The sequence below is a fragment of the Cololabis saira genome, chromosome 16, assembly GCF_033807715.1.
Source record: "Cololabis saira isolate AMF1-May2022 chromosome 16, fColSai1.1, whole genome shotgun sequence".
Lineage (NCBI taxonomy): Eukaryota > Metazoa > Chordata > Actinopteri > Beloniformes > Belonidae > Cololabis > Cololabis saira.
This window is the reverse complement of record NC_084602.1, coordinates 17,128,913-17,151,333: the sequence shown is the minus strand read 5'-3', so window position 1 is coordinate 17,151,333 and position 22,421 is coordinate 17,128,913. Positions and strand designations below refer to the sequence as shown.

The 22,421-nt window shown below is 43.6% G+C and overlaps 30 non-coding genes across 30 annotated transcripts; all 30 read right to left on the bottom strand.

Moving 5' to 3' along the window:
* Window positions 1–1,489: 1,489 nt before the first annotated feature.
* Window positions 1,490–1,561, bottom strand: trnag-ucc (transfer RNA glycine (anticodon UCC)). The gene has a single exon. It is a non-coding gene; the product is annotated as a tRNA-Gly (tRNA).
* A 413-nt stretch (window positions 1,562–1,974) lies between these two features.
* On the bottom strand, window positions 1,975–2,046 carry trnag-ccc (transfer RNA glycine (anticodon CCC)). Its single transcript has one exon. It is a non-coding gene; the product is annotated as a tRNA-Gly (tRNA).
* Window positions 2,047–2,459: 413 nt separating this feature from the next.
* trnag-ucc (transfer RNA glycine (anticodon UCC)) lies at window positions 2,460–2,531 on the bottom strand. The gene has a single exon. It is a non-coding gene; the product is annotated as a tRNA-Gly (tRNA).
* Window positions 2,532–5,155: 2,624 nt separating this feature from the next.
* trnag-ucc (transfer RNA glycine (anticodon UCC)) lies at window positions 5,156–5,227 on the bottom strand. The gene has a single exon. It is a non-coding gene; the product is annotated as a tRNA-Gly (tRNA).
* Window positions 5,228–5,640: 413 nt separating this feature from the next.
* On the bottom strand, window positions 5,641–5,712 carry trnag-ccc (transfer RNA glycine (anticodon CCC)). The gene has a single exon. It is a non-coding gene; the product is annotated as a tRNA-Gly (tRNA).
* Window positions 5,713–6,139: 427 nt separating this feature from the next.
* Window positions 6,140–6,211, bottom strand: trnag-ccc (transfer RNA glycine (anticodon CCC)). The gene has a single exon. It is a non-coding gene; the product is annotated as a tRNA-Gly (tRNA).
* A 413-nt stretch (window positions 6,212–6,624) lies between these two features.
* On the bottom strand, window positions 6,625–6,696 carry trnag-ccc (transfer RNA glycine (anticodon CCC)). The gene has a single exon. It is a non-coding gene; the product is annotated as a tRNA-Gly (tRNA).
* Window positions 6,697–7,123: 427 nt separating this feature from the next.
* trnag-ccc (transfer RNA glycine (anticodon CCC)) lies at window positions 7,124–7,195 on the bottom strand. Its single transcript has one exon. It is a non-coding gene; the product is annotated as a tRNA-Gly (tRNA).
* A 413-nt stretch (window positions 7,196–7,608) lies between these two features.
* trnag-ccc (transfer RNA glycine (anticodon CCC)) lies at window positions 7,609–7,680 on the bottom strand. Its single transcript has one exon. It is a non-coding gene; the product is annotated as a tRNA-Gly (tRNA).
* A 427-nt stretch (window positions 7,681–8,107) lies between these two features.
* trnag-ccc (transfer RNA glycine (anticodon CCC)) lies at window positions 8,108–8,179 on the bottom strand. The gene has a single exon. It is a non-coding gene; the product is annotated as a tRNA-Gly (tRNA).
* Window positions 8,180–8,592: 413 nt separating this feature from the next.
* On the bottom strand, window positions 8,593–8,664 carry trnag-ccc (transfer RNA glycine (anticodon CCC)). The gene has a single exon. It is a non-coding gene; the product is annotated as a tRNA-Gly (tRNA).
* A 427-nt stretch (window positions 8,665–9,091) lies between these two features.
* On the bottom strand, window positions 9,092–9,163 carry trnag-ccc (transfer RNA glycine (anticodon CCC)). The gene has a single exon. It is a non-coding gene; the product is annotated as a tRNA-Gly (tRNA).
* Window positions 9,164–9,576: 413 nt separating this feature from the next.
* Window positions 9,577–9,648, bottom strand: trnag-ccc (transfer RNA glycine (anticodon CCC)). The gene has a single exon. It is a non-coding gene; the product is annotated as a tRNA-Gly (tRNA).
* Window positions 9,649–10,075: 427 nt separating this feature from the next.
* trnag-ccc (transfer RNA glycine (anticodon CCC)) lies at window positions 10,076–10,147 on the bottom strand. Its single transcript has one exon. It is a non-coding gene; the product is annotated as a tRNA-Gly (tRNA).
* A 427-nt stretch (window positions 10,148–10,574) lies between these two features.
* Window positions 10,575–10,646, bottom strand: trnag-ccc (transfer RNA glycine (anticodon CCC)). The gene has a single exon. It is a non-coding gene; the product is annotated as a tRNA-Gly (tRNA).
* A 427-nt stretch (window positions 10,647–11,073) lies between these two features.
* Window positions 11,074–11,145, bottom strand: trnag-ccc (transfer RNA glycine (anticodon CCC)). The gene has a single exon. It is a non-coding gene; the product is annotated as a tRNA-Gly (tRNA).
* Window positions 11,146–11,572: 427 nt separating this feature from the next.
* On the bottom strand, window positions 11,573–11,644 carry trnag-ccc (transfer RNA glycine (anticodon CCC)). The gene has a single exon. It is a non-coding gene; the product is annotated as a tRNA-Gly (tRNA).
* A 427-nt stretch (window positions 11,645–12,071) lies between these two features.
* Window positions 12,072–12,143, bottom strand: trnag-ccc (transfer RNA glycine (anticodon CCC)). The gene has a single exon. It is a non-coding gene; the product is annotated as a tRNA-Gly (tRNA).
* A 413-nt stretch (window positions 12,144–12,556) lies between these two features.
* Window positions 12,557–12,628, bottom strand: trnag-ccc (transfer RNA glycine (anticodon CCC)). Its single transcript has one exon. It is a non-coding gene; the product is annotated as a tRNA-Gly (tRNA).
* A 427-nt stretch (window positions 12,629–13,055) lies between these two features.
* trnag-ccc (transfer RNA glycine (anticodon CCC)) lies at window positions 13,056–13,127 on the bottom strand. The gene has a single exon. It is a non-coding gene; the product is annotated as a tRNA-Gly (tRNA).
* Window positions 13,128–13,540: 413 nt separating this feature from the next.
* trnag-ccc (transfer RNA glycine (anticodon CCC)) lies at window positions 13,541–13,612 on the bottom strand. The gene has a single exon. It is a non-coding gene; the product is annotated as a tRNA-Gly (tRNA).
* Window positions 13,613–17,385: 3,773 nt separating this feature from the next.
* trnag-ccc (transfer RNA glycine (anticodon CCC)) lies at window positions 17,386–17,457 on the bottom strand. The gene has a single exon. It is a non-coding gene; the product is annotated as a tRNA-Gly (tRNA).
* Window positions 17,458–17,870: 413 nt separating this feature from the next.
* Window positions 17,871–17,942, bottom strand: trnag-ccc (transfer RNA glycine (anticodon CCC)). Its single transcript has one exon. It is a non-coding gene; the product is annotated as a tRNA-Gly (tRNA).
* Window positions 17,943–18,369: 427 nt separating this feature from the next.
* Window positions 18,370–18,441, bottom strand: trnag-ccc (transfer RNA glycine (anticodon CCC)). The gene has a single exon. It is a non-coding gene; the product is annotated as a tRNA-Gly (tRNA).
* Window positions 18,442–18,868: 427 nt separating this feature from the next.
* On the bottom strand, window positions 18,869–18,940 carry trnag-ccc (transfer RNA glycine (anticodon CCC)). Its single transcript has one exon. It is a non-coding gene; the product is annotated as a tRNA-Gly (tRNA).
* A 413-nt stretch (window positions 18,941–19,353) lies between these two features.
* trnag-ccc (transfer RNA glycine (anticodon CCC)) lies at window positions 19,354–19,425 on the bottom strand. The gene has a single exon. It is a non-coding gene; the product is annotated as a tRNA-Gly (tRNA).
* A 427-nt stretch (window positions 19,426–19,852) lies between these two features.
* Window positions 19,853–19,924, bottom strand: trnag-ccc (transfer RNA glycine (anticodon CCC)). Its single transcript has one exon. It is a non-coding gene; the product is annotated as a tRNA-Gly (tRNA).
* A 427-nt stretch (window positions 19,925–20,351) lies between these two features.
* On the bottom strand, window positions 20,352–20,423 carry trnag-ccc (transfer RNA glycine (anticodon CCC)). Its single transcript has one exon. It is a non-coding gene; the product is annotated as a tRNA-Gly (tRNA).
* A 413-nt stretch (window positions 20,424–20,836) lies between these two features.
* On the bottom strand, window positions 20,837–20,908 carry trnag-ccc (transfer RNA glycine (anticodon CCC)). The gene has a single exon. It is a non-coding gene; the product is annotated as a tRNA-Gly (tRNA).
* Window positions 20,909–22,213: 1,305 nt separating this feature from the next.
* Window positions 22,214–22,285, bottom strand: trnag-ccc (transfer RNA glycine (anticodon CCC)). Its single transcript has one exon. It is a non-coding gene; the product is annotated as a tRNA-Gly (tRNA).
* Between the last annotated feature and the right edge of the window lie 136 nt (window positions 22,286–22,421).

The following is a 22,421-nucleotide window of genomic DNA, read 5'->3' as shown; positions in this document are numbered from 1 at the left end:
GCGACTCAAATGTGGAGGAATTAAAACTTGTAGCTCAGTTTGTTGTGCATGACTGAAGCCTTCCACTGAATCCATGTCTGCCTGAGATGCTTGTAAGCCATGTCTTAAACACAGACCCACTCTAAAAAAAGCACTCACTTTCCAGCCTTGCTTGGGGAAATGCCGTTCTGCACATGTGCTATTCCAATAACTTAATTGGCAAGTTGGCATCTCTATGGTCCCTGCAGAAGCAGGGAATAATTTGTATTGCCGACAACTTTATTTTCATAATTGAAATCTTGTCTGAGGTATTTGCCTATTGCAGGCTAGCACCTGCTTATACTGCTGTGTAGACTACTTGGGATGTCTTCTGATGAATAGCACACATCAGGAGTCTCACTGTAGAAGTCAGAGGGTTAGGCAGGGCCAGACTGGGACAATGCCTGGTTAGGAATCGAAATCACCCAGGCCACCCTCCACGCTGCACACTTATGCTCCCACTTGAGCAGATGCTTCACACAACCAGGAATCCATGCACATGCTGACATGGGTAAGGAATCACCAAAAGCTCATTCTATATTAACTTTAAACGAAGCCTCCAGTGCTTTACCCTCATTCAAAAGGTCAACTGCAACAGTCACATGAGGACTCTTATATTGAGCTAAACAAAACTATTGTCTGTAACCTATATGCCAGATTACTCCCGTAAATTGCTGGGATGATTTGGCTGTATTACAAAAAGTAAATCTGTTCAGCTTTGGGTTTATAAATTTGACAAATGTCACACTCTTCCCCAAAGCTCTGTCTTGTACAGACCATAATCCAAAGGCTTTCAATTTACTGTTGTAGACCAGAACATATGTATATCTAAGAAACTGCATCTGAGATTTGTTCTTAGTTTAAAGCACCCAAAACAACTAGCTTTATGAAATGGGTGAGTTTTGTCAGAAGGTACTCTATCGCACATGTACGAAGGAAATCCTGGATTGCTCCAATTCATCAAAAATGAGCTAGTTTTCAACTTGATGTTGAACTGATGTTTGAAGAGAAGAACTGACACTTTGAAGAACTAACATGTTTTCTGGCAACTGTTTTTTTTTTTTTTTAAATCATGGAAATAACACAATCAACCATTACACTGGTCAGTTTAGATTAGCAGGAAACTTTGGTGACAAAATTGAGTTTGAGGGCAAGTCAAAACATTTGTTGACAGCTTCCAACAAGCTCTTGGGGTTCTCCCCTTGTATCTGTACCAGAAAATGCAGTCCCCAGCTTCAGCTGACATGTCTTCTACATTCTCAAAAGCTTTCAAAGACAAACACTTTTTGCCATCTTCTAACTTTTCATGTCAGTTTTGGAGCTGATGTCAGTAAGGAATTTTACCAGAGCTCTCTCTCAGTTCTATGGTATGGCCAGAAACTTGACTGGAGGACATCAAAACAGTCTTTTATAGGTGTTACTAAGCTTCCTCCAACAAAGAGAGCTTCTCTCATGCCAGCCTCATGTTCCCTGCATTGGCTGGGAATCGAACCCAGGTCGACTGCTTGGAAAGCAGCCATGCTGACCACTATACCACCAACGCTCCATGGAAAGAACCTGAGACAGTGTCAGGAGACATCGCAGTTTACCATCCAAATGAGTAGGTCAGCAGTCGCTATCTGAGGGAAAGTTGCTCTTTGATGATGGTTTCTTCAATAGCACACGCTACTTGCCTCCATTTGTCATTCAGCTGTACCAGAAAATGCAGTCCCCAGCATCAGCTGACATGTCTTCTATATTGTTCTCAATAGCTTTCAAAGACTAACACTTTTTGCCATCTTCTAACTTTTCATGTCAGTTTTGGAGCTGATGTCAGTAAGGAATTTTACCAGAGCTCTCTCTCAGTTCTATGGTATGGCCAGCAACTTGACTGGAGGGCATCAAAACAGTCTTTTATAGGTGTTACTAAGCTTCCTCCAACAAAGAGAGCTTCTCTCATGCCAGCCTCATGTTTCCTGCATTGGCTGGGAATCGAACCCAGGTCGACTGCTTGGGAGGCAGCCATGCTGACCACTATACCACCAACGCTCCATGGAGAGAACCTGAAACAGCGTCAGGAGACATCGCAGTTTACCATCCAAATGAGTAGGTCAGCAGTCACTATTTCAGGGAAAGTTGCTCTTTGATGATAGTTTCTTCAATAGCACACGCTACTTGCCTCCATTTGTCATTCAGCTGTACCAGAAAATGCAGTCCCCAGCATCAGCTGACATGTCTTCTATATTGTTCTCAAAAGCTTTCAAGGACTAACACTTTTTGCCATCTTCTAACTTTTCATGTCAGTTTTGGAGCTGATGTCAGTAAGGAATTTTACCAGAGCTCTCTCTCAGTTCTATGGTATGGCCAGAAACTTGACTGGAGGACATCAAAACAGACTTTTATAGGTGTTACTAAGCTTCCTCCAACAAAGAGAGCTTCTCTCATGCCAGCCTCATGTTCCCTGCATTGGCTGGGAATCGAACCCAGGTCGACTGCTTGGAAAGCAGCCATGCTGACCACTATACCACCAACGCTCCATGGAAAGAACCTGAAACAGTGTCAGGAGACATCGCAGTTTACCATCCAAATGAGGAGGTCAGCAGTCACTCAGTACGTACACATGCAGCGATTCAAGCTGGTTGCAGATCTGATCAGATAATGACATGCAGAAGATTGGATCAACTTGTCTGAGTACACATGCTGTTCTGAGATCAGACTGAATCAGATTGAATAAACCACTGTAACCAGAGCATGACTGACTCCGTGACGCTAGGTGGCGCTGTACCCGAGGTAACCATGGTAACCATTTCAACAAAGAGCCACTTCCGGTTGACCTCCGCTTAACAACAACAAGGAATGGAAAAAGTGCATTCTCACTGCTTTCCTATTAATAATCTGTCTAAAACAGCCTTTCTCAACCTTTTTTCAGTCATGACACCTTTCAAAGGTGAATAAAATCTCACGACACCCCAGAGTAAAATATAATTAAAAACCGCGCTGCATCGCTCTGACTGTAAATGCGAATCTTACACCGTGTCCACACTGCATGCGACGCGAGCGAGCGTCAGCGTCAAAAACAGTTCCATTGCTTTATGTTTTATTTGCACTGTCTATACTGGTTGCGAGCGACGCGGCGCGCCGTTTTGAGCTGGACTTTTGTCGCACGCCCTGCTTCTATTTTCTTCCTGTCGGTCGCGTTGAAAGCCGGTTGAAAGTTGGAAAAAAAAGGTGAAAGCGCTGTAGGAAACAGTCATTTCAATACAAGAACCTCAATAAAGTGGCAGCTGCTGGAGGGAGATCGCCAGGCTGGAAGGTTCTGATAAAATAATAAGATATAGCCTAACAAGAATCTTATCTTAATCTTATTTGGGCTTAATTTGTGCCGGATCCAACAAGATCTGGTACCTATTTGATCATTTCTCGTGTCCTCTGCTTTTCCCCACATCCCAGTAATGATGTGACATGTTTGCTGCATTTAACACCACGAACACGCCGCTCACTCCAGCTGTTCGCTGTTTCATTGCGTCGCCTCACGCCGTTATTTTGTTGTTTTTTTCCCCACTTTGGTCGGACGGTAGACCTGCTTATATTTTCTTCCTGCCGCCTGCGTTAAAAGCGCTGTAGGAAACAGTCATGGATGAGGAACGGCTGATCCAGTTAGTTGAAATGAGAAGTTATCTCTATGATTCCTCCTCATTTCACTACAAAAACCTCAATAAAGTGGCAGCTGCTGGAGGGAGATCACCAGAGAGCTGGCAAAGGGAGCGCACGGGCGGTTGGTGGGGAGAATAAAAGGAGAGTCTCGGGCGGGTGAATAAAGGCAGATTTATGGTTCCGCGTAAAATCGACGGCGTAGGGTACGCGGCGACGCGCACCGTTCGGTGAGTGCGCCGCGTACCCTACGCCATAAGGTCTGCGTTGGTTAACGCAGAACCATAAATCAGCCTTAAGGCTGCAGGCGGCGTGTGAGCAACGGATGACTAAGAGGGAGAATAGTTTCTCCAGGAGTGGAAGCAACGCCGGGCCAGTTATGCCACAGTTTGCAGATGGATTGTTGATCCGTGGGCTAACGTGTTTGCTGGGACTATTTTGCGAGCTTTTGCAAAAGCGTGCATTTCCGAGGCGCCGCACGGCACGGAACGAGACTCTGACAGCGAGGAGTTCGGACTGGCACAGCTGATTTAGCGGAGCTCTTTAATGCAGAAACAGAGGATGAGACTTAATGGGTTTGATTAATGTAAAAACTGAAATAAAGTAGCCTACAATCAAACAAAGTTTTGCTCCCGCTGTATTTTTAAATGGCACGCTTGTGTGCGTTTGTGTGTGTGTTCTTGTGTGTGTGCCTTTTCGGTCGGTGCGCCGTGTGTGTTTCAAATACAGAAATGACACAAGACTGAGGCCTTTCCACACGGCGCCCGTATGGTCGCGAAAATACAGTATTTATATATGAAATGTCAGAATAGGAAATATTTTGACGACACCCCTGAAGCAGTCACACGACACCCCAGGGAGCTACTACTGAGCAGCGTCGCGTATTTCACTTCCAGGTGAATCCCCTCCCCCGGGGGAAAACCCCACCCGGGGGAAAATCTCGAGCATGCGCAGACTGTAATATCTATGTCCCCGTTCACATGGCATTAACAAGGCGGTTGCGACTGGCTTGGGACTGGCTTATCTAGGTGCTCCAAGCGGGTTGATGAATCCAGTCTGATCAGATTACTTGACTGACTTAAGGTGTTCACATGCAGTTTAAAAGTCAGTACGATGTGTGCAAATGATCTCCAACCAGGTTGAATCGCTGCATGTGCACGTACTGACTATTTCAGGGAAAGTTGCTCTTTGATGATAGTTTCTTCAATAGCACACGCTACTTGCCTCCATTTGTCATTCAGCTGTACCAGAAAATGCAGTCCCCAGCATCAGCTGACATGTCTTCTATATTGTTCTCAAAAGCTTTCAAAGAATAACACTTTTTGCCATCTTCTAACTTTTCATGTCAGTTTTGGAGCTGATGTCAGTAAGGAATTTTACCAGAGCTCTCTCTCAGTTCTATGGTATGGCCAGAAACTTGACTGGAGGACATCAAAACAGTCTTTTATAGGTGTTACTAAGCTTCCTCCAACAAAGAGAGCTTCTCTCATGCCAGCCTCATGTTCCCTGCATTGGCTGGGAATCGAACCCAGGTCGACTGCTTGGAAAGCAGCCATGCTGACCACTATACCACCAACGCTCCATGGAAAGAACCTGAAACAGTGTCAGGAGACATCGCAGTTTACCATCCAAATGAGTAGGTCAGCAGTCACTATTTCAGGGAAAGTTGCTCTTTGATGATAGTTTCTTCAATAGCACACGCTACTTGCCTCCATTTGTCATTCAGCTGTACCAGAAAATGCAGTCCCCAGCATCAGCTGACATGTCTTCTATATTGTTCTCAAAAGCTTTCAAAGAATAACACTTTTTGCCATCTTCTAACTTTTCATGTCAGTTTTGGAGCTGATGTCAGTAAGGAATTTTACCAGAGCTCTCTCTCAGTTCTATGGTATGGCCAGAAACTTGACTGGAGGACATCAAAACAGTCTTTTATAGGTGTTACTAAGCTTCCTCCAACAAAGAGAGCTTCTCTCATGCAAGCCTTAGGTTTCCTGCATTGGCTGGGAATCGAACCCAGGTCGACTGCTTGGGAAGCAGCCATGCTGACCACTATACCACCAACGCTCCATGGAGAGAACCTGAAACAGCGTCAGGAGACATCGCAGTTTACCATCCAAATGAGTAGGTCAGCTGTCACTATTTCAGGGAAAGTTGCTCTTTGATGATAGTTTCTTCAATAGCACACGCTACTTGCCTCCATTTGTCATTCAGCTGTACCAGAAAATGCAGTCCCCAGCATCAGCTGACATGTCTTCTATATTGTTCTCAAAAGCTTTCAAAGACTAACACTTTTTGCCATCTTCTAACTTTTCATGTCAGTTTTGGAGCTGATGTCAGTAAGGAATTTTACCAGAGCTCTCTCTCAGTTCTATGGTATGGCCAGAAACTTGACTGGAGGACATCAAAACATACTTTCATTGTTAGACTTTTATAGGTGTTACTAAGCTTCCTCCAACAAAGAGAGCTTCTCTCATGCCAGCCTCATGTTTCCTGCATTGGCTGGGAATCGAACCCAGGTCGACTGCTTGGGAAGCAGCCATGCTGACCACTATACCACCAACGCTCCATGGAGAGAACCTGAAACAGCGTCAGGAGACATCGCAGTTTACCATCCAAATGAGTAGGTCAGCAGTCACTATTTCAGGGAAAGTTGCTCTTTGATGATAGTTTCTTCAATAGCACACGCTACTTGCCTCCATTTGTCATTCAGCTGTACCAGAAAATGCAGTCCCCAGCATCAGCTGACATGTCTTCTATATTGTTCTCAAAAGCTTTCAAAGAATAACACTTTTTGCCATCTTCTAACTTTTCATGTCAGTTTTGGAGCTGATGTCGGTAAGGAATTTTACCAGAGCTCTCTCTCAGTTCTATGGTATGGCCAGAAACTTGACTGGAGGACATCAAAACAGTCTTTTATAGGTGTTACTAAGCTTCCTCCAACAAAGAGAGCTTCTCTCATGCAAGCCTTATGTTTCCTGCATTGGCTGGGAATCGAACCCAGGTCGACTGCTTGGGAAGCAGCCATGCTGACCACTATACCACCAACGCTCCATGGAGAGAACCTGAAACAGCGTCAGGAGACATCGCAGTTTACCATCCAAATGAGGAGGTCAGCAGTCACTATTTCAGGGAAAGTTGCTCTTTGAGGATAGTTTCTTCAATAGCACACGCTACTTGCCTCCATTTGTCATTCAGCTGTACCAGAAAATGCAGTCCCCAGCATCAGCTGACATGTCTTCTATATTGTTCTCAAAAGCTTTCAAAGACTAACACTTTTTGCCATCTTCTAACTTTTCATGTCAGTTTTGGAGCTGATGTCAGTAAGGAATTTTACCAGAGCTCTCTCTCAGTTCTATGGTATGGCCAGAAACTTGACTGGAGGACATCAAAACATACTTTCATTGTTAGACTTTTATAGGTGTTACTAAGCTTCCTCCAACAAAGCGAGCTTCTCTCATGCCAGCCTCATGTTTCCTGCATTGGCTGGGAATCGAACCCAGGTCGACTGCTTGGGAAGCAGCCATGCTGACCACTATACCACCAACGCTCCATGGAGAGAACCTGAAACAGCGTCAGGAGACATCGCAGTTTACCATCCAAATGAGTAGGTCAGCAGTCACTATTTCAGGGAAAGTTGCTCTTTGATGATAGTTTCTTCAATAGCACACGCTACTTGCCTCCATTTATCATTCAGCTGTACCAGAAAATGCAGTCCCCAGCATCAGCTGACATGTCTTCTATATTGTTCTCAAAAGCTTTCAAAGAATAACACTTTTTGCCATCTTCTAACTTTTCATGTCAGTTTTGGAGCTGATGTCAGTAAGGAATTTTACCAGAGCTCTCTCTCAGTTCTATGGTATGGCCAGAAACTTGACTGGAGGACATCAAAACAGTCTTTTATAGGTGTTACTAAGCTTCCTCCAACAAAGAGAGCTTCTCTCATGCAAGCCTTATGTTTCCTGCATTGGCTGGGAATCGAACCCAGGTCGACTGCTTGGGAAGCAGCCATGCTGACCACTATACCACCAACGCTCCATGGAGAGAACCTGAAACAGCGTCAGGAGACATCGCAGTTTACCATCCAAATGAGTAGGTCAGCAGTCACTATTTCAGGGAAAGTTGCTCTTTGATGATAGTTTCTTCAATAGCACACGCTACTTGCCTCCATTTGTCATTCAGCTGTACCAGAAAATGCAGTCCCCAGCATCAGCTGACATGTCTTCTATATTGTTCTCAAAAGCTTTCAAAGAATAACACTTTTTGCCATCTTCTAACTTTTCATGTCAGTTTTGGAGCTGATGTCAGTAAGGAATTTTACCAGAGCTCTCTCTCAGTTCTATGGTATGGCCAGAAACTTGACTGGAGGACATCAAAACATACTTTCATTGTTAGACTTTTATAGGTGTTACTAAGCTTCCTCCAACAAAGAGAGCTTCTCTCATGCCAGCCTCATGTTTCCTGCATTGGCTGGGAATCGAACCCAGGTCGACTGCTTGGGAAGCAGCCATGCTGACCACTATACGACCAACGCTCCATGGAGAGAACCTGAAACAGCGTCAGGAGACATCGCAGTTTACCATCCAAATGAGTAGGTCAGCAGTCACTATTTCAGGGAAAGTTGCTCTTTGATGATAGTTTCTTCAATAGCACACGCTACTTGCCTCCATTTGTCATTCAGCTGTACCAGAAAATGCAGTCCCCAGCATCAGCTGACATGTCTTCTATATTGTTCTCAAAAGCTTTCAAAGAATAACACTTTTTGCCATCTTCTAACTTTTCATGTCAGTTTTGGAGCTGATGTCAGTAAGGAATTTTACCAGAGCTCTCTCTCAGTTCTATGGTATGGCCAGAAACTTGACTGGAGGACATCAAAACAGTCTTTTATAGGTGTTACTAAGCTTCCTCCAACAAAGAGAGCTTCTCTCATGCAAGCCTTATGTTTCCTGCATTGGCTGGGAATCGAACCCAGGTCGACTGCTTGGGAAGCAGCCATGCTGACCACTATACCACCAACGCTCCATGGAGAGAACCTGAAACAGCGTCAGGAGACATCGCAGTTTACCATCCAAATGAGTAGGTCAGCAGTCACTATTTCAGGGAAAGTTGCTCTTTGATGATGGTTTCTTCAATAAAACACGCTACTTGCCTCCATTTGTCATTCAGCTGTACCAGAAAATGCAGTCCCCAGCATCAGCTGACATGTCTTCTATATTGTTCTCAAAAGCTTTCAAAGAATAACACTTTTTGCCATCTTCTAACTTTTCATGTCAGTTTTGGAGCTGATGTCAGTAAGGAATTTTACCAGAGCTCTCTCTCAGTTCTATGGTATGGCCAGAAACTTGACTGGAGGACATCAAAACATACTTTCATTGTTAGACTTTTATAGGTGTTACTAAGCTTCCTCCAACAAAGAGAGCTTCTCTCATGCCATTCTCATGTTTCCTGCATTGGCTGGGAATCGAACCCAGGTCGACTGCTTGGGAAGCAGCCATGCTGACCACTATACCACCAACGCTCCATGGAGAGAACCTGAAACAGCGTCAGGAGACATCGCAGTTTACCATCCAAATGAGTAGGTCAGCAGTCACTATTTCAGGGAAAGTTGCTCTTTGATGATGGTTTCTTCAATAGCACACGCTACTTGCCTCCATTTGTCATTCAGCTGTACCAGAAAATGCAGTCCCCAGCATCAGCTGACATGTCTTCTATATTGTTCTCAAAAGCTTTCAAAGAATAACACTTTTTGCCATCTTCTAACTTTTCATGTCAGTTTTGGAGCTGATGTCAGTAAGGAATTTTACCAGAGCTCTCTCTCAGTTCTATGGTATGGCCAGAAACTTGACTGGAGGACATCAAAACAGTCTTTTATAGGTGTTACTAAGCTTCCTCCAACAAAGAGAGCTTCTCTCATGCAAGCCTTATGTTTCCTGCATTGGCTGGGAATCGAACCCAGGTCGACTGCTTGGGAAGCAGCCATGCTGACCACTATACCACCAACGCTCCATGGAGAGAACCTGAAACAGCGTCAGGAGACATCGCAGTTTACCATCCAAATGAGTAGGTCAGCAGTCACTATTTCAGGCAAAGTTGCTCTTTGATGATGGTTTCTTCAATAGCACACGCTACTTGCCTCCATTTGTCATTCAGCTGTACCAGAAAATGCAGTCCCCAGCATCAGCTGACATGTCTTCTATATTGTTCTCAAAAGCTTTCAACGACTAACACTTTTTGCCATCTTCTAACTTTTCATGTCAGTTTTGGAGCTGATGTCAGTATGGAATTTTACCAGAGCTCTCTCTCAGTTCTATGGTATGGCCAGAAACTTGACTGGAGGACATCAAAACATACTTTCATTGTTAGACTTTTATAGGTGTTACTAAGCTTCCTCCAACAAAGAGAGCTTCTCTCATGCCAGCCTCATGTTTCCTGCATTGGCTGGGAATCGAACCCAGGTCGACTGCTTGGGAAGCAGCCATGCTGACCACTATACCACCAACGCTCCATGGAGAGAACCTGAAACAGCGTCAGGAGACATCGCAGTTTACCATCCAAATGAGTAGGTCAGCAGTCACTATTTCAGGGAAAGTTGCTCTTTGATGATAGTTTCTTCAATAGCACACGCTACTTGCCTCCATTTGTCATTCAGCTGTACCAGAAAATGCGGTCCCCAGCATCAGCTGACATGTCTTCTATATTGTTCTCAAAAGCTTTCAAAGACTAACACTTTTTGCCATCTTCTAACTTTTCATGTCAGTTTTGGAGCTGATGTCAGTAAGGAATTTTACCAGAGCTCTCTCTCAGTTCTATGGTATGGCCAGAAACTTGACTGGAGGACATCAAAACATACTTTCATTGTTAGACTTTTATAGGTGTTACTAAGCTTCCTCCAACAAAGCGAGCTTCTCTCATGCCAGCCTCATGTTTCCTGCATTGGCTGGGAATTGAACCCAGGTCGACTGCTTGGGAAGCAGCCATGCTGACCACTATACCACCAACGCTCCATGGAGAGAACCTGAAACAGCGTCAGGAGACATCGCAGTTTACCATCCAAATGAGTAGGTCAGCAGTCACTATTTCAGGCAAAGTTGCTCTTTGATGATGGTTTCTTCAATAGCACACGCTACTTGCCTCCATTTGTCATTCAGCTGTACCAGAAAATGCAGTCCCCAGCATCAGCTGACATGTCTTCTATATTGTTCTCAAAAGCTTTCAAAGACTAACACTTTTTGCCATCTTCTAACTTTTCATGTCAGTTTTGGAGCTGATGTCAGTATGGAATTTTACCAGAGCTCTCTCTCAGTTCTATGGTATGGCCAGAAACTTGACTGGAGGACATCAAAACATACTTTCATTGTTAGACTTTTATAGGTGTTACTAAGCTTCCTCCAACAAAGAGAGCTTCTCTCATGCCAGCCTCATGTTTCCTGCATTGGCTGGGAATCGAACCCAGGTCGACTGCTTGGGAAGCAGCCATGCTGACCACTATACCACCAACGCTCCATGGAGAGAACCTGAAACAGCGTCAGGAGACATCGCAGTTTACCATCCAAATGAGTAGGTCAGCAGTCACTATTTCAGGGAAAGTTGCTCTTTGATGATAGTTTCTTCAATAGCACACGCTACTTGCCTCCATTTGTCATTCAGCTGTACCAGAAAATGCGGTCCCCAGCATCAGCTGACATGTCTTCTATATTGTTCTCAAAAGCTTTCAAAGACTAACACTTTTTGCCATCTTCTAACTTTTCATGTCAGTTTTGGAGCTGATGTCAGTAAGGAATTTTACCAGAGCTCTCTCTCAGTTCTATGGTATGGCCAGAAACTTGACTGGAGGACATCAAAACATACTTTCATTGTTAGACTTTTATAGGTGTTACTAAGCTTCCTCCAACAAAGCGAGCTTCTCTCATGCCAGCCTCATGTTTCCTGCATTGGCTGGGAATCGAACCCAGGTCGACTGCTTGGGAAGCAGCCATGCTGACCACTATACCACCAACGCTCCATGGAGAGAACCTGAAACAGCGTCAGGAGACATCGCAGTTTACCATCCAAATGAGTAGGTCAGCAGTCACTATTTCAGGGAAAGTTGCTCTTTGATGATGGTTTCTTCAATAGCACACGCTACTTGCCTCCATTTGTCATTCAGCTGTACCAGAAAATGCAGTCCCCAGCATCAGCTGACATGTCTTCTATATTGTTCTCAAAAGCTTTCAAAGACTAACACTTTTTGCCATCTTCTAACTTTTCATGTCAGTTTTGGAGCTGATGTCAGTATGGAATTTTACCAGAGCTCTCTCTCAGTTCTATGGTATGGCCAGAAACTTGACTGGAGGACATCAAAACATACTTTCATTGTTAGACTTTTATAGGTGTTACTAAGCTTCCTCCAACAAAGAGAGGTTCTCTCATGCCAGCCTCATGTTTCCTGCATTGGCTGGGAATCGAACCCAGGTCGACTGCTTGGGAAGCAGCCATGCTGACCACTATACCACCAACGCTCCATGGAGAGAACCTGAAACAGCGTCAGGAGACATCGCAGTTTACCATCCAAATGAGTAGGTCAGCAGTCACTATTTCAGGGAAAGTTGCTCTTTGATGATAGTTTCTTCAATAGCACACGCTACTTGCCTCCATTTGTCATTCAGCTGTACCAGAAAATGCAGTCCCCAGCATCAGCTGACATGTCTTCTATATTGTTCTCAAAAGCTTTCAAAGAATAACACTTTTTGCCATCTTCTAACTTTTCATGTCAGTTTTGGAGCTGATGTCAGTAAGGAATTTTACCAGAGCTCTCTCTCAGTTCTATGGTATGGCCAGAAACTTGACTGGAGGACATCAAAACAGTCTTTTATAGGTGTTACTAAGCTTCCTCCAACAAAGAGAGCTTCTCTCATGCCAGCCTCATGTTTCCTGCATTGGCTGGGAATCGAACCCAGGTCGACTGCTTGGGAAGCAGCCATGCTGACCACTATACCACCAACGCTCCATGGAGAGAACCTGAAACAGCGTCAGGAGACATCGCAGTTTACCATCCAAATGAGTAGGTCAGCAGTCACTATTTCAGGGAAAGTTGCTCTTTGATGATAGTTTCTTCAATAGCACACGCTACTTGCCTCCATTTGTCATTCAGCTGTACCAGAAAATGCGGTCCCCAGCATCAGCTGACATGTCTTCTATATTGTTCTCAAAAGCTTTCAAAGACTAACACTTTTTGCCATCTTCTAACTTTTCATGTCAGTTTTGGAGCTGATGTCAGTAAGGAATTTTACCAGAGCTCTCTCTCAGTTCTATGGTATGGCCAGAAACTTGACTGGAGGACATCAAAACATACTTTCATTGTTAGACTTTTATAGGTGTTACTAAGCTTCCTCCAACAAAGCGAGCTTCTCTCATGCCAGCCTCATGTTTCCTGCATTGGCTGGGAATCGAACCCAGGTCGACTGCTTGGGAAGCAGCCATGCTGACCACTATACCACCAACGCTCCATGGAGAGAACCTGAAACAGCGTCAGGAGACATCGCAGTTTACCATCCAAATGAGTAGGTCAGCAGTCACTATTTCAGGGAAAGTTGCTCTTTGATGATAGTTTCTTCAATAGCACACGCTACTTGCCTCCATTTATCATTCAGCTGTACCAGAAAATGCAGTCCCCAGCATCAGCTGACATGTCTTCTATATTGTTCTCAAAAGCTTTCAAAGAATAACACTTTTTGCCATCTTCTAACTTTTCATGTCAGTTTTGGAGCTGATGTCAGTAAGGAATTTTACCAGAGCTCTCTCTCAGTTCTATGGTATGGCCAGAAACTTGACTGGAGGACATCAAAACAGTCTTTTATAGGTGTTACTAAGCTTCCTCCAACAAAGAGAGCTTCTCTCATGCCAGCCTTATGTTTCCTGCATTGGCTGGGAATCGAACCCAGGTCGACTGCTTGGGAAGCAGCCATGCTGACCACTATACCACCAACGCTCCATGGAGAGAACCTGAAACAGCGTCAGGAGACATCGCAGTTTACCATCCAAATGAGTAGGTCAGCAGTCACTATTTCAGGGAAAGTTGCTCTTTGAGGATAGTTTCTTCAATAGCACACGCTACTTGCCTCCATTTGTCATTCAGCTGTACCAGAAAATGCAGTCCCCAGCATCAGCTGACATGTCTTCTATATTGTTCTCAAAAGCTTTCAAAGACTAACACTTTTTGCCATCTTCTAACTTTTCATGTCAGTTTTGGAGCTGATGTCCAGGGCTCCAGACTAACTTTTTCACAGGTAGCACTGGTGCCACCTAGTTTTTCATTTAGTAGCACCAAAACAAATTAGGTAGCACCATATTTTTCATTGCTAACATTAGTTAAATTATTAAGCATTAATTACCTGTTTACAGATTAACAATCATTATGTATAGGAAACACATATAGCCTACAGTTAGGCTAATTAATGTTTACTACTCAGAGTTAGTTAATAAATTAAAAGTTGGATAATATAATTTATATAAATGCTTAGTAATGTTAATGTACTAACTAATGTTAGGCTAATTAAGGTGACTTTATGGTAAAGTGTTACCTCTGTGTGTTTTCATAAGATACCTGATCATTTACCTACAAAAATGAGACACACTCCTTACCTTCTGCATGAGCGTGTTCAACCTCAATATGGCCAATAAGCAAATTGCAGATTAAGCAAAAATAAGCAGAAAATTAGAATATTGTGATAAAGTCCTTTATTTTCTGTAATGCAAAAATGTCATACATTCTGGATTCATTAAAAATCGACTGAAATATTTCAAGCCTTTTATTATTTTAATATTGCTGATCATGGTTTACAGCTTAAGAAAACTCAAATATCCTATCTCAAAAAATTAGAATATTCTGGGAATCTTAATCTTAAACTTTAAACCATAATCAGCAATATTAAAATAATAAAAAGCTTGCAATATTTCAGTTGATTTGTAATGAATCCAGAATGTATGACATTTTTGTTTTTTTAATTGCATTACAGAAAATAAAGGACTTTATCACAATATTCTAATTTTCTGAGACAGTCCTGTAAACTTGCTTGCGTCGTTGTGCTTGAAACACTTCTGAATATCCATGTTACTTTGTGTTAACGGAGCAGCAGAGAGCAGTGTTGTTCTCGTTCACGAAAACGGAAACGAAATATGTTCGTCAACGCCCATTTTTCCCCGGACGAAAACGAGACCGGACTAGAAAAAAAACACGTGTATAAACAATAACTAGGACTAAATCATTATGCAAGTTCGTTGACTAATAAAAACTAAACGAAAATATAGTTCACAAAATAAATACTCCGCTAAAATCTATGATCATTTTCGTTCATAAACAAAGACGACACGAAATATATAATTATAATGAACGTATCACTTCCTCCTGTCTCTTTTGCCATAGAGCGCCGCTGTGCGTTCGCAAATGCTCACCGGGACTGTCCGGGAGCACAGTTGTCTATCACTTTGTATTGGCATTGTGGTCAGGGCGGATATATCGAACATACCCTTCCCCCACACACTCACACTCACACATAAACAAACACACCCCCATTTGAAGTTACCGCAACAGCGCTGCATGCAGCCGCAGCTGCACACGATCTCAACGCGGACATTTCATTTAATGTCATTAAATAAACGGTAACATGCTTTGCACGGGGATCGGGAGAAAGAGAAGGGAAAATGTCTGGAAACATTTTAGATACATTGACGTCGAAGATAAAACGGAATGCTTGATTTTAACGGACGGGGAGCAGTGCGGTCATACTTCAAGGTAAGGTCTAAAAATCAAGGTAAGCTAAGTTAACATAAAGTATGTTGCTGGTTGTTTACAACATTAAATCAACGTCGTGTTGTTGAGTGTACTGTCAGCTTAATGTTACTACAATAAAACCTACCCGAAAATAGTCTACTAGTTAGTGTGTGTTGTATAAATGCACACTACACACACCTGCACAAGAGGTCCATAAACACAAATAAATCCAAACATGGGGCATTTTGAATCACATGAAAGGTGCAGCCATAGAGAGAATCATAACAAACTCCGGCTTTTTGTTGAGTCGTTTACACAGCTGCGACTGCAGCCAAAGTTTATAAAACCTGGCATTTAAAGGGTTAAATCTTTAAAAAAAAATCATGAATATTTGATATCAATACTTAGGTCAGATATTGGTGAAAGAAATGAGCTCAATTAAAGTAGAATATAATATTAATGTATAATATGTTTTATAGCTACCTTATGAAAAGCGAATTTTTTGCGCTAAGGGGTCAGAGTGTAACAATTATTCAGACTGCAATTACATTTTTGTTTAAAGTAGGATAGTTTTGGATTGGAATGACATTGACTACGTTTACATGCAGTCAAAATTCGTGTTTTTACTAATATTCGGGTTTTAGATCTACAGTACACTCAACAACACAACGTTGATTTAATGTTCTAAACAACCAGCAAGATATACTGATGTCTAAAATAATTGTCAAACTAAAATTAGACTAAATTGTCAGACTAAAACTAGACTAAAATGCAAATAGTTTTTGTTGACTAAAACTAAACAAATAAATTCACGGTTTCATGGACTAAGACAAAGACTAAAATGCTCGACTTTTAGTCGACAAAAATGTGACTAAATAAAAAAAGGATGAGTTCGACTAAATATGACAAAAAATAACAACGGCGATTGAAACAGGACTAAGACTGAAACAAAATTTAAAAATAGCCGACAAGAACAACACTGGCAGAGAGCAGCGTCTTGCTGCTGCAGGAAGCAGATCAGTGACGTACACTGGCTGATTTATGGTTCCGCGTTGCACCAACGCAGATCTTACGGCGTAGGATAAGCGGGGACGCGAAAGTATGGTGCGCGTCGCCGAGTACATACACCGTAGGCTACGTCGTCGATTTAACGCGGAACCATAAATGAGGCTTAACGCGCGCGCATTAAGTTTTCTTTTCGTCTTTTCAACTGAGCAAACACATAAACTGAGGGTGCAATGCTTATGCACCCTCGTAGAACCGGGCCTGGGCCTGTCCCTCGTATCTTAACCACGGGAACTGGCCAGAAAGCTGTACTTTTTTTTTCTTCTCCCCACTCTCCCCCGCCTCTTTCTCCAACCTGTCACTCGCTTCATCAGAAGAAGAAGAATTCATGATTATTGTCGCTCCCTCTGCTGACCCTTCTTCTCCTCCTCCTCCACCAGCCTCGTTTGTTTCCTCCGGCACATTTTTTTTCTTAAAAGAATCGACTATAGACCGCTTCATACTGCATCTGCTTTGTTTACCTTTTTGAGCGCGCTGCGTGTACGCGCGCCTGCACTGCTGTGCACGTAACGTGCGCAGACCGTACCAGGTGCAGTCAGACAGGTATAGGACTCGCAGGAATGAGCCAGAAAGTAAGATTGTATTATCAACCACTCCATTAATGCACTAACACAGCCGAGTGAAAAAATAAAAAATAAAATGTTTTTTTTTTTCCACTAGTCCTCTTGCAAGTAGCACTGGAGCGACCTCATTAAATTTTAACTCGCACCTTAATAAATTAGGTCGCATATGCGACCTAATAGGTCGCACTCTGGAGCCCTGCTGATGTCAGTAAGGAATTTTACCAGAGCTCTCTCTCAGTTCTATGGTATGGCCAGAAACTTGACTGGAGGACATCAAAACATACTTTCATTGTTAGACTTTTATAGGTGTTACTAAGCTTCCTCCAACAAAGCGAGCTTCTCTCATGCCAGCCTCATGTTTCCTGCATTGGCTGGGAATCGAACCCAGGTCGACTGCTTGGGAAGCAGCCATGCTGACCACTATACCACCAACGCTCCATGGAGAGAACCTGAAACAGCGTCAGGAGACATCGCAGTTTACCATCCAAATGAGTAGGTCAGCAGTCACTATTTCAGGGAAAGTTGCTCTTTGATGATAGTTTCTTCAATAGCACACGCTACTTGCCTCCATTTATCATTCAGCTGTACCAGAAAATGCAGTCCCCAGCATCAGCTGACATGTCTTCTATATTGTTCTCAAAAGCTTTCAAAGAATAACACTTTTTGCCATCTTCTAACTTTTCATGTCAGTTTTGGAGCTGATGTCAGTAAGGAATTTTACCAGAGCTCTCTCTCAGTTCTATGGTATGGCCAGAAACTTGACTGGAGGACATCAAAACAGTCTTTTATAGGTGTTACTAAGCTTCCTCCAACAAAGAGAGCTTCTCTCATGCCAGCCTTATGTTTCCTGCATTGGCTGGGAATCGAACCCAGGTCGACTGCTTGGGAAGCAGCCATGCTGACCACTATACCACCAACGCTCCATGGAGAGAACCTGAAACAGCGTCAGGAGACATCGCAGTTTACCATCCAAATGAGTAGGTCAGCAGTCACTATTTCAGGGAAAGTTGCTCTTTGAGGATAGTTTCTTCAATAGCACACGCTACTTGCCTCCATTTGTCATTCAGCTGTACCAGAAAATGCAGTCCCCAGCATCAGCTGACATGTCTTCTATATTGTTCTCAAAAGCTTTCAAAGACTAACACTTTTTGCCATCTTCTAACTTTTCATGTCAGTTTTGGAGCTGATGTCAGTAAGGAATTTTACCAGAGCTCTCTCTCAGTTCTATGGTATGGCCAGAAACTTGACTGGAGGACATCAAAACAGTCTTTTATTGTCAGACTTTGATAGGTATTACTAAGCTTCCTCCAACAAAGAGAGCTTCTCTCATGCCAGCCTCATGTTTCCTGCATTGGCTGGGAATCGAACCCAGGTCGACTGCTTGGGAAGCAGCCATGCTGACCACTATACCACCAACGCTCCATGGAGAGAACCTGAAACAGCGTCAGGAGACATCGCAGTTTACCATCCAAATGAGTAGGTCAGCAGTCACTATTTCAGGGAAAGTTGCTCTTTGAGGATAGTTTCTTCAATAGCACACGCTACTTGCCTCCATTTGTCATTCAGCTGTACCAGAAAATGCAGTCCCCAGCATCAGCTGACATGTCTTCTATATTGTTCTCAAAAGCTTTCAAAGACTAACACTTTTTGCCATCTTCTAACTTTTCATGTCAGTTTTGGAGCTGATGTCAGTAAGGAATTTTACCAGAGCTCTCTCTCAGTTCTATGGTATGGCCAGAAACTTGACTGGAGGACATCAAAACATACTTTCATTGTTAGACTTTTATAGGTGTTACTAAGCTTCCTCCAACAAAGAGAGCTTCTCTCATGCCAGCCTCATGTTTCCTGCATTGGCTGGGAATCGAACCCAGGTCAACTGCTTGGGAAGCAGCCATGCTGACCACTATACCACCAACGCTCCATGGAGAGAACCTGAAACAGCGTCAGGAGACATCGCAGTTTACCATCCAAATGAGTAGGTCAGCAGTCACTATTTCAGGGAAAGTTGCTCTTTGATGATGGTTTCTTCAATAGCACACGCTACTTGCCTCCATTTGTCATTCAGCTGTACCAGAAAATGCAGTCCCCAGCATCAGCTGACATGTCTTCTATATTGTTCTCAAAAGCTTTCAAAGACTAACACTTTTTGCCATCTTCTAACTTTTCATGTCAGTTTTGGAGCTGATGTCAGTAAGGAATTTTACCAGAGCTCTCTCTCAGTTCTATGGTATGGCCAGAAACTTGACTGGAGGACATCAAAACAGTCTTTTATAGGTGTTACTAAGCTTCCTCCAACAAAGAGAGCTTCTCTCATGCCAGCCTCATGTTTCCTGCATTGGCTGGGAATCGAACCCAGGTCGACTGCTTGGGAAGCAGCCATGCTGACCACTATACCACCAACGCTCCATGGAGAGAACCTGAAACAGCGTCAGGAGACATCGCAGTTTACCATCCAAATGAGTAGGTCAGCAGTCACTATTTCAGGGAAAGTTGCTCTTTGAGGATAGTTTCTTCAATAGCACACGCTACTTGCCTCCATTTGTCATTCAGATGTACCAGAAAATGCAGTCCCCAGCATCAGCTGACATGTCTTCTATATTGTTCTCAAAAGCTTTCAAAGATTAACACTTTTTGCCATCTTCTAACTTTTCATGTCAGTTTTGGAGCTGATGTCAGTAAGGAATTTTACCAGAGCTCTCTCTCAGTTCTATGGTATGGCCAGAAACTTGACTGGAGGACATCAAAACATACTTTCATTGTTAGACTTTTATAGGTGTTACTAAGCTTCCTCCAACAAAGAGAGCTTCTCTCATGCCAGCCTCATGTTTCCTGCATTGGCTGGGAATCGAACCCAGGTCGACTGCTTGGGAAGCAGCCATGCTGACCACTATACCACCAACGCTCCATGGAGAGAACCTGAAACAGCGTCAGGAGACATCGCAGTTTACCATCCAAATGAGTAGGTCAGCAGTCACTATTTCAGGGAAAGTTGCTCTTTGATGATGGTTTCTTCAATAGCACACGCTACTTGCCTCCATTTGTCATTCAGCTGTACCAGAAAATGCAGTCCCCAGCATCAGCTGACATGTCTTCTATATTGTTCTCAAAAGCTTTCAAAGACTAACACTTTTTGCCATCTTCTAACTTTTCATGTCAGTTTTGGAGCTGATGTCAGTAAGGAATTTTACCAGAGCTCTCTCTCAGTTCTATGGTATGGCCAGAAACTTGACTGGAGGACATCAAAACAGTCTTTTATTGTCAGACTTTGATAGGTATTACTAAGCTTCCTCCAACAAAGAGAGCTTCTCTCATGCCAGCCTCATGTTTCCTGCATTGGCTGGGAATCGAACCCAGGTCGACTGCTTGGGAAGCAGCCATGCTGACCACTATACCACCAACGCTCCATGGAGAGAACCTGAAACAGCGTCAGGAGACATCGCAGTTTACCATCCAAATGAGTAGGTCAGCAGTCACTATTTCAGGGAAAGTTGCTCTTTGATGATAGTTTCTTCAATAGCACACGCTACTTGCCTCCATTTGTCATTCAGCTGTACCAGAAAATGCAGTCCCCAGCATCAGCTGACATGTCTTCTATATTGTTCTCAAAAGCTTTCAAAGACTAACACTTTTTGCCATCTTCTAACTTTTCATGTCAGTTTTGGAGCTGATGTCAGTAAGGAATTTTACCAGAGCTCTCTCTCAGTTCTATGGTATGGCCAGAAACTTGACTGGAGGACATCAAAACAGTCTTTTATAGGTGTTACTAAGCTTCCCCCAACAAAGAGAGCTTCTCTCATGCCAGCCTCATGTTTCCTGCATTGGCTGGGAATCGAACCCAGGTCGACTGCTTGGGAAGCAGCCATGCTGACCACTATACCACCAACGCTCCATGGAGAGAACCTGAAACAGCGTCAGGAGACATCGCAGTTTACCATCCAAATGAGTAGGTCAGCAGTCACTATTTCAGGGAAAGTTGCTCTTTGAGGATAGTTTCTTCAATAGCACACGCTACTTGCCTCCATTTGTCATTCAGCTGTACCAGAAAATGCAGTCCCCAGCATCAGCTGACATGTCTTCTATATTGTTCTCAAAAGCTTTCAAAGACTAACACTTTTTGCCATCTTCTAACTTTTCATGTCAGTTTTGGAGCTGATGTCAGTAAGGAATTTTACCAGAGCTCTCTCTCAGTTCTATGGTATGGCTAGAAACTTGACTGGAGGACATCAAAACATACTTTCATTGTTAGACTTTTATAGGTGTTACTAAGCTTCCTCCAACAAAGCGAGCTTCTCTCATGCCAGCCTCATGTTTCCTGCATTGGCTGCGAATCGAACCCAGGTCGACTGCTTGGGAAGCAGCCATGCTGACCACTATACCACCAACACTCCATGGAGAGAACCTGAAACAGCGTCAGGAGACATCGCAGTTTACCATCCAAATGAGTAGGTCAGCAGTCACTAGCCCCTTTCACACAGAGATTCCGCAATATTGGTGTAAAGAAGTCCTGCCAATACGCCGCCTTTGTTGGTTCACACAGAACCATACAACGCCGGCATAACGCCGCTCCCGTCTGTAAATTCACACAGCATGCCGGCGTTCCGCAATCAGAGGCGTGACGACAGCGTCAGTCCGACAGTCATGTGAGCGGCATGCCGGCTGTGTCATTCACACAGACCCCGTTTCGTCTCTGTGACGGCTCTGTGACTACCTCCGCTGCCGGCTTATTGGTGGGGCCACTTGGCCCCCCCATTCCGCCTCCGTGACTTTCACACAGAACAGCGAGGCGGCTTAAAGGCGCAACGTTCCCGCCTCGAACTGGCTGTGTGAAAGGGGCTACTATTTCAGGGAAAGTTGCTCTTTGATGATGGTTTCTTCAATAGCACACGCTACTTGCCTCCATTTGTCATTCAGCTGTACCAGAAAATGCAGTCCCCAGCATCAGCTGACATGTCTTCTATATTGTTCTCAAAAGCTTTCAAAGACTAACACTTTTTGCCATCTTCTAACTTTTCATGTCAGTTTTGGAGCTGATGTCAGTAAGGAATTTTACCAGAGCTCTCTCTCAGTTCTATGGTATGGCCAGAAACTTGACTGGAGGACATCAAAACAGTCTTTTATTGTCAGACTTTGATAGGTATTACTAAGCTTCCTCCAACAAAGAGAGCTTCTCTCATGCCAGCCTCATGTTTCCTGCATTGGCTGGGAATCGAACCCAGGTCGACTGCTTGGGAAGCAGCCATGCTGACCACTATACCACCAACGCTCCATGGAGAGAACCTGAAACAGCGTCAGGAGACATCGCAGTTTACCATCCAAATGAGTAGGTCAGCAGTCACTATTTCAGGGAAAGTTGCTCTTTGATGATAGTTTCTTCAATAGCACACGCTACTTGCCTCCAT